This window comes from Pygoscelis adeliae, unplaced genomic scaffold (assembly GCF_000699105.1).
Source record: "Pygoscelis adeliae isolate BGI_AS28 unplaced genomic scaffold, ASM69910v1 Scaffold101, whole genome shotgun sequence".
NCBI classification, from domain to species: Eukaryota; Metazoa; Chordata; class Aves; order Sphenisciformes; family Spheniscidae; genus Pygoscelis; species Pygoscelis adeliae.
In genome coordinates, this window is record NW_008824238.1 from 8,325,215 (window position 1) to 8,333,434 (window position 8,220).

The following is an 8,220-nucleotide window of genomic DNA, read 5'->3' on the forward strand; positions in this document are numbered from 1 at the left end:
CCTACTCTCTTCCATTGCATTTTGGGTGAAATCATTGTTGTGACCTGAAGTCTTATGCACAGACCCCACTGGGTGAAATTTCATTCACAGCAGATCAGTGGAGCTCTCTGATTGTGAGGAATTACTGTCAAATAATGCTGCGCTCCCAGTGGGGAAGATGGTAATTAAGCAGCAGATTTTTAAATCCCTTTTGGAATTATTTTATGAAATGCAATTAGGCCAGGCAGTCAGGCATTACCATGGTAGCTTTGTGGTGCTGTGTCATAGACTTTTGCTTGAAGGAGGTCTAGGGTTTCTTTCCATAGCTTATATAGACATTGCATATGGCGTTTGTACAAATAAGTGTTTCTGGGGAACCTTAGCAGTTTTCTGATTGCACCCATTAATTATGGGTATTTATTATGGGAAATTATTGTGCCAAGTAATAGAAGTTAGCCACCTAGTGGAAACACCGTACCCTGCTCCTGTAACAGTAGTCTTTGAATGGTTGTGATGATGAGCGGTAGTGAAGAATACAATTAAAGTTAGTTATGAGGAACGGAGTGTTTGTTAATTCATATTCTTGTGTATATGTGTCCTGAGGTGTTGACATTTCTTGCAGATTGTGTTTACTTGTTTTACTGCAAAGAAGGTAGTTTGTTCTCCTATTCCTTTTCGTATCTCAAATTTTCCCATTTCTTGACACTCCACTTCTCCAGCAGATAGTTGTTACAAATGTTGGTTTATTCTGCTCTTGTCTAGATTTGTTGTGTTGTTTTGCCAAAGCATTTAAGACATTTTTCATCTTGCAAAGGGAAGTTTTTCTTGACTTTAAACTTTCAGTGGCTGAAACCATTATATGTCCCTCTCACTGTAATACCTTCTTTCCGAATGCTTTCTTATTCCCATCCTCTCAGCCCTTGGTCAGGATGTTAAAAAGTTAACCTCCCGCCTGAAAGGGGATATCTGTGAGTTGAAATTCCTTCTGTCCAAGAAAATAGTTGAGAAAGTAAATTCTTCAACAGTTGTAAAATGCATTAAGTGTGTAAATTCATTTAGTGTCTTCATTTTTTGACTGTTTAGACTTAGCTAATTGCTGTGTTAGAATGCCTGGGAAAGTGGAGAGTACTGTTTTCTCTTTGACTCCATGTTTGTCCGGTACACAGGACACTAGAAAAAGCATCCAAATTAGAAATAATCTTAGCAAAGACCAGAACTTTTGACTTCCTCTGGGGGAATGATGAAACTGCCACGTCAGTCATATTCTCTTAGGCTTCATAACTCTTTAGTTCTGGGCTGAGTGTGGACCCCGCTTCTCCAGTATGATTTGAAGGGTGGATGATGAGTCTTTTCAGACTCTTCTGTGGTCCTGGTGATTAGTATGTTCTCTGAAGAATTTTAATTCCATCAGGGAGATAGAAGGCAGGGAATCTGGGTCTCCTGCTTTCTGTGCTGGCACTCCCGGGCTATTGTTCAGAACATGAGCAGTGCTCCTGCAGAGCAGCTGCATCGCCAGCACCACAGTAAAATCTGAGAATCTTGATCACTCAGGCACTTTACTCCCTGGAAGGGTTATCATGGTTCTGCATGATGAGTGGACGGCCGTTACATAGTGTGCTGCCCTCAGTCTAAGAACTGGGAGCCAGAGTTGGGTAAGAGTTCGCACGCAGTGCTGTTTGCTAGTTACTAGATGGCTTTCCAGTGGTGGAGTCATCTTAAGCAGGTTCCCAACAACCGGAGCTGCTTAGCCGTTCTGAAAATACCTTTCTGATGACTACCAAGGAAATAATCTTGCTGACACTGAGGAATGTAATTTGTCTCTTTTTAGGTATCTAAACTTAGAGATATGTCTGGCAGTAGTTCTGATGGTGGCCAGTTTAACTTTTCTGCCCCTATTTCTGCTTGCATGTTCTCATCTCTGTAATCCGCTCGTTCTTCATCTGCAGACTCTGTGATGAACCAGACTGGGCAATTGGCCTTTTCCTTCCTTCCTCTTGTAGTTTAGTTTGATTTGGTGTAATTTTTATGGGAAGGCATGCAAATTCTTGTTCAGTTGTTATGGTGGGGATTGCTGGGGCAGAAAGAAAGCAAGTAATTAGGCTTCTGCTGCCATTGAAAGTCATTTATTCAAATTATGTTTGAAACAGCCTCCCTTAATTGAACCTTTTTGCCTTCAAGCTTGCTCTGCTAGTGCTACTATGGCATTTGTGGTCTGTGTGTGCAAACTTCCTGTTGACACCTGCAGAGCTTTTAGTTGAAGTTCTGTTTACATTTCTGTCTGGCCTTTTTGTTCCTGAAGAACTACAATTATGACAAAAATTATATTAAAATTTTTTTTAAATCTATAAAGAAAGAATAGGGATGAGGAAGAAGGATGGGACATGAGATCAACTGTTTATCCTCATCTGTGTTTTCTTTTCCTTGGTCTGCTGTATAGTAAGTATTTATTATTATCTAGATACTTTTACAGCTTAACTTGCTCATGTTTGGCAAAGAAAAATTTCTGTGTGTGCTTGATAGCTGTAGTTTGAAAAGTTGAATGTTGACCGCTTTCTGAGTCTTCCATGTGCAATAGACTGTTCATAAGGTCAACTCGTCTATGTGTCTTTTTATAAGTAGTCATGCTGTCAGTATGACTGGTGTCTGTGGAGGAAGGAAAGTTGAGTCAAACATTGCTTGCACAAGTCGCCTTTTGAAACTAACTAAAAACAGAGGACAACTCATTACAGAATGGGAAGACTGTAAAAGCTAACTAATTCTGAGGAATAAGGAGAATTATGATAGGTTTGAAAGAATGTTAACAAAACTTGTGTGAAACAGATTCCAAATTGGGAAGACCCTTAGAAAAAAACTTCTTCAGTTCCATATCCTGTTGTGTTTCAGCAGTGTGAAATGCTATCTAAGTAACTTAATCATCTACAGTATCATGTAGTAGTGTGGTTATTTTTTCCTATAAAAAGGTCGTAGAAAGTGTAATTCCTCCTGCTGAGATTAAAAGGAGCTGTGGATTATGGAATGATTTGAGAATTGATATAATGATGCAGGAGGTTTTATTTCTGAATCTTTGTATTTTGAGGCTTTCATCTGAAGTTAATGGCTAGGACTGGTTACTTAACCTGAAAATGCTGTCCTGTCAGTTTGCAATTTTATTTTTTAGAGAAGGATTATGTTTTCAGAGTTGGACATGAAATACTTCTGTTTTGCAAAATATGTGTCCGTTTTTAATTCCATATTAGATTCTAGTTCATTTTGAACACCTAACTTTCCAGTGATAAAACTAAATAAAGCTTCATACTCTTATATAATTTATATCTTTTATATTTTCTTCCATAGAAGAAACTGAAACATAGTTTTGTTCTTTCTGCAGTCTCCGTGGTCAATCCTTCACTGTGTTTCAGGGCTGGTAACTGACCACATCCTTGTGAATATGGATTATTTTTTCTTAAAAGCAATGTTAAGTAGAAAAGAATACTAGTTTTAATCGAATACTAAGTGTTAATTAATGATCCATTATTACTGAAATCTGGTGTAGAATCTAGGATATGACACTGTTGATTTAAATTACTGTCTTGACTGTGAAATCATGCTGGAAGCAAACACTGTATTTTTCTATCTTTCATACCTTTCCAGTGTATTTCCGTAGGTCTTCAAAGTTGGTAAACTAAGTTAGGTAAATGTAGGTCTTCTAAAGCTATGGTAAATGTATAACATAAATGACTGAATAATTTGGAATGGTAAAAAGCAGGAGATAATCTTGCTCAGAAAGAAAAAGTCACTTGGAGAACTATATTACTTCATTCTGTATGGTTTGGGTTTTTTTTTTAGTGTCACTCATATTGAAAAATGAGTTATCTGTGAAGGTTATTTGATGTATTTGTTGCTTTGTGGTATAAGGACTTAAGTCTCCTGCATTTTTCCAAAAGTCAGTCCATAGTAACACATTATTTCGCGATAAGTTACTGTTCAAACTTTGACTTTTAAAAAAATTATATTATTAAAAATAACCCTGTAGCCCTTCTCAAAGAAAACGGAATTACGTGGTTCTAGTAGCTAATACACTAGAGAGAGGGGTTAGGGCCACTGTGTTTTATGTGCTGTCTCCAGTACTTGAGAGTTCCCGGGCAACTGAATTACGAGTGTTTTACCCAAAGTAAGCCCGTGCTGATCAGATGACGGCTGTACTGTGTCATAAATCTTCCAAAGATAAGATTATCAGAGTTGGCTCAGAGGAAGAAAAGAATGACCCTGAGTTGAAAATTAGGCTTCCTAGCAAGTCTGTATGTAGGTGCGTCTGCCTCTTGTGCATTTTAAAATCGTTCTCTTGGTTGTTGTTACTTTCTTTCACTGTAACCGTTCTGTTCTTGCACATTCAGTGTGAGAGGAATGAAAAGTTTGCAGGTACAGATAGATGCTGGATGTTTTTAGTAGAGAATTAATGTTAATTTAGTTTACTTTTTAAACTACATTCATTTTGCCTCACAAATTGCGATACTTCCTGTACTGTTCTAATACACTCATTTTACATAATAGGAAATTCACTAAATAAGCAAACATGCTTCAGGCTAAAAGAAAAACTACTATGGGTGTCATACAAATCTGTAACTCAAGAAATGATCCTGAAGATTTTTCTCCTTTCCCAAACCCATCTGATGGTTGTTTATAAAAATGAGTAAGCTTTATTTATAGTAACTAGGTAGAGGCACAGAACAATAGGGTCTTTCTCAAATACAGAACAATAGGTGTGAGGGGCTGGAAGGAAAGCATAAGGAAACTATCTCACAGTCAGGATGATAACCAGTAGTTTCAGGACAAGGAAAGCTTGATGGCTGTTGGTATTGTTGCAGGCTTTGTGACAAAGAAAGCTTTTGTGGAAGGACCTGAAGTATAATAAGGTAGTGCTAACAATGTTTTTATAACATTTTTCTTCTGTGCCTCAAGAACAGCAAAGGGAAGGAATACAGTAAAGTAGGCTTTTTTTTTAATCATCTCTTCTTAGCTCACACTGAAGATACTGGCTGAAAACAGATGAGCTAAGTGTGACCAGACGGAGTGGGAACTCAGCTGCAAAAAGCCTTGAGCAGCAAATCTTTACCGTGATAGAAAAGAGCAACCTAATGCTGTGACTCCATAGTCAGTAGAGCCACTGCAGTAGCTTGCTGTTCTGACATCTGCAGAGAGGCATTTTTCGGTACAGGTTTTGCTCCCAGATGTTGTCCTACCCATCCGTTGTCCTGGCATGCATTTAATACTCTGAATCAACTAAAATCACTTTTAAAACAAACAAACAAAAAAACCCCACAAAAAAACCCAGCCCAAAGCCAAACACCAGAAAAGCACCTGTGGGGTTTTTTTGTTATTTTTTGTTTTTAATTGTATTAATGTGTTGCCATTTAAATAGCACAGGTGGCTTCATGCCCCAGACCTGTTGCAAAGTAAGCAGTAAGAGTGGCTGGGAGGAAGGCAGAGCTTTTGTTGTTCCACCTCCCAAGGACGTGCATTGCTGTGTAGCAGTTTGAGATTTTGTGTAATTCTGCTTAACTGGGGACTGTTGCTGAGGTGGTTGTCTTCTACTCATCTGTCTCCCCTCTCTTCCTTCTTGCACCGGACCTAGTAGCTGTTTGGCCACAGAGTAAGGTTGCAGAGTAATCTGACAAAAACTGATAAAGTGAGAAAGGGAAGGATTATTTTTCTAACATCTGAGTTGACAAGGGTTTCAGAGGAGCAGGATGGCTGCTCCTGATCGCAGCCTGTGGTTTCTCGTGGTTAGCTGTCACGCCTGTTGTGGTAATGATGTACTCTTTTATGATACAGAATGAGGTGATGTTGTTTAGGGCATGCCATCAAGTTGAGCCCTAAATGGAAGCTGCCAAGAGGGAAGGATGCTGTCAGAAAGTAATTGTAAAATATTTCCTGTCTCATGTTCGTTCTTACATTTCTGCTGGATTGTGATAGTAGAGGAAGAGAAGTGGCATTGAGACATGAAGCAAGCATGACTAATAGCCTGAAGATGGCTCCAAGTTGGAAGGAATATGAAAGATATTAGCAAAAGATCGAAGTTAAAATTGCTTGTCAGTTTACAGACATGTATAGTAGTCATTAGGGTTCGTTGTCTGTAGTGCCTGAGAAGGAAAGAAACCCAAAGAAGTGACTGTCAGGACCTCTGTAGCCAAGTTGAACTCTTTAATAGTTAGATATCTGCAAGGAGATGCCCTGCTGGAAAGACTGATTTCTCAGTCTGCATAGAAGATGTAGTTATTCAGTGAATTCGGATTAATATGTTAAGGAGGTATGTCTGTGTGTGTGTGTGTAACCATTTCTTTGCCTCCACACCCCCTTGTCAGGTGGTGTGAAAAGAACCAAACTCTAGTAGTCATAACAAGCATACTGAAGAAACTTATGAAATTCAAGCTGCTAAGCCAATTAAAACAAAAGAGCACATAATCCATCTGTAGCCTTGTCATCTTTTTCTACTAGCAGGCATTGTCTCCTGTTATTAAAAGTTGAGAAAAAAAAAACCAAAACCCTTAAGACTTTACTGAACTGAGATGGAAGTTAAAATTGGACTTTCAAATATCAAATTCTTAATCACCCAAATTTAACAAGGAGACAGAAAGTGACAAAAAGGAGTAACTTTATGAATGACATAGCTAGAACAAAAGAGATGGAGACTTGATCCCCCGCCCCCCTGCACCTTTTTGTTAGTATCCTAAATGCTAGGCAGCAAGAGACCTTATCTTCCAAGTGAGAAATTGTAGGTGGTTCTTAAACTGACATATTTTAAGTGTGTGTGTCTCAGTGTTCTCTTTTGGAACTGGGGAAAGAAATCTTAACTAAATCTAAATACTCACTGTATTGGGCCCAAACAGTAGTGCTTTGGAAAAAATGGCTGTCTGTTTATGCCTGGGCTTCACTTGTTTGGCTTGTTTTCAAGAGTTACTGATTCTGTTTTTTTAAACTAGTTAATCAAGGTTAATTCTGTTACAGAATTATTAGTGAAAGGTTAAGGGAGCTTTCTGTTTTGGCCTTTCAGGACTTTGATGCACAAAACTTGAAAAAGTAGAATACTAAAATACATACACGTGTGTGCAGCCTTTCCAGACAGATCAGAGACTGCAGAATCTAATCACTGGGAGTTACCTGCCTTCAGGGTGATTGCGTTTGCTCCTGAAACGTGTAGGAAAGAGTTGGAGAAGTCAGCAGAGCTGTAATTGATATGAGTAGCTTTGGGGATTAATTTTGGAGTGTGAGAGTACTGTGGTGTAGGGGATGTAGATATGTTACCTGATCAGAAGAGATGTGCAACTCTAATTAATGGGGTTCAGCGTGTTTTAACTCACTATCTGCAAGTCTCACGAACCCCACAGGAATTCCTAGCAATAAGGTAGAGGTGGAACAGTACAACACTTAACAAAAGATAAGTGAAAATGACACACAGAATCGCGTGTGTAGGCCAGCGTAGAAGGTGTCTGTAGTAAGGGGAGAAGGGAAGGGATAGGTGGTGAATGGTTTAAATGTATAAACAGGTTTTGGTGGCAGACTCATTTATATAGAGATCATAGAATAGAATCATAGAATGGTTTGGGTTGGAAGGGACCTTTAAAGGTCATCTAGTCCAACCCCCCTGCCGTGGGCAGGGACATCTTCAAATAGATCAGGTTGCTCAGAGCCCCGTCCAACCTGACCTTGAATGTTTCTGGGGACGGGACATATACTGCCTCTCTGGGCAACCTGTTCCAGTGTTTCACCACCCTCAGCGTAAAAAAATTTCTTCCTTCTATCTAGCCTAAATCTACCCTCTTTTAGTTTAAAAGCATTACCCCTTCTATCACAACAGGCCCTACTAAAAAGTCTGTCCCCATCTTTCTTTTAAGCCCCCTTTAAGTATTGAAAGGCTGCAATAAGGTCTCCCCGAAGCCTTCTCCTCTCCAGGCTGAGCAACCCCAACTCTCTCAGCCTTTCTTCGTAGGAGAGGTGTTCCATCCCCCTGATCATTTTTGTGGCCCTCCTCTGGACCCGCTCCAACAGGTCCATGTCTTTCCTGTGCTGAGAACTCCAGAGCTGGACACAGTACTCCAGGTGAGGTCTCACCAGAGCAGAGTAGAGGGGCAGAATCACCTCCCTCGACCTGCTGGCCACGCTTCTTTTGATGCAGCCCAGGATACGATTGGCCTTCTGGGCTGCGAGCGCACATTGCTGGCTCATGTCCAGCTTTTCATCCACCAGTACCCCCAAGTCCTTCTC

At 39.7% G+C, this 8,220-nt stretch overlaps 1 protein-coding gene across 1 annotated transcript in view; it reads left to right on the forward strand.

Moving 5' to 3' along the window:
* The window catches only part of ARFGEF1 (ADP-ribosylation factor guanine nucleotide-exchange factor 1 (brefeldin A-inhibited)), a 101,075-nt gene that overhangs the window by 38,860 nt on the left and 53,995 nt on the right, over positions 1 to 8,220 (forward strand). The gene's annotated exons all lie outside the window — the stretch shown is intronic.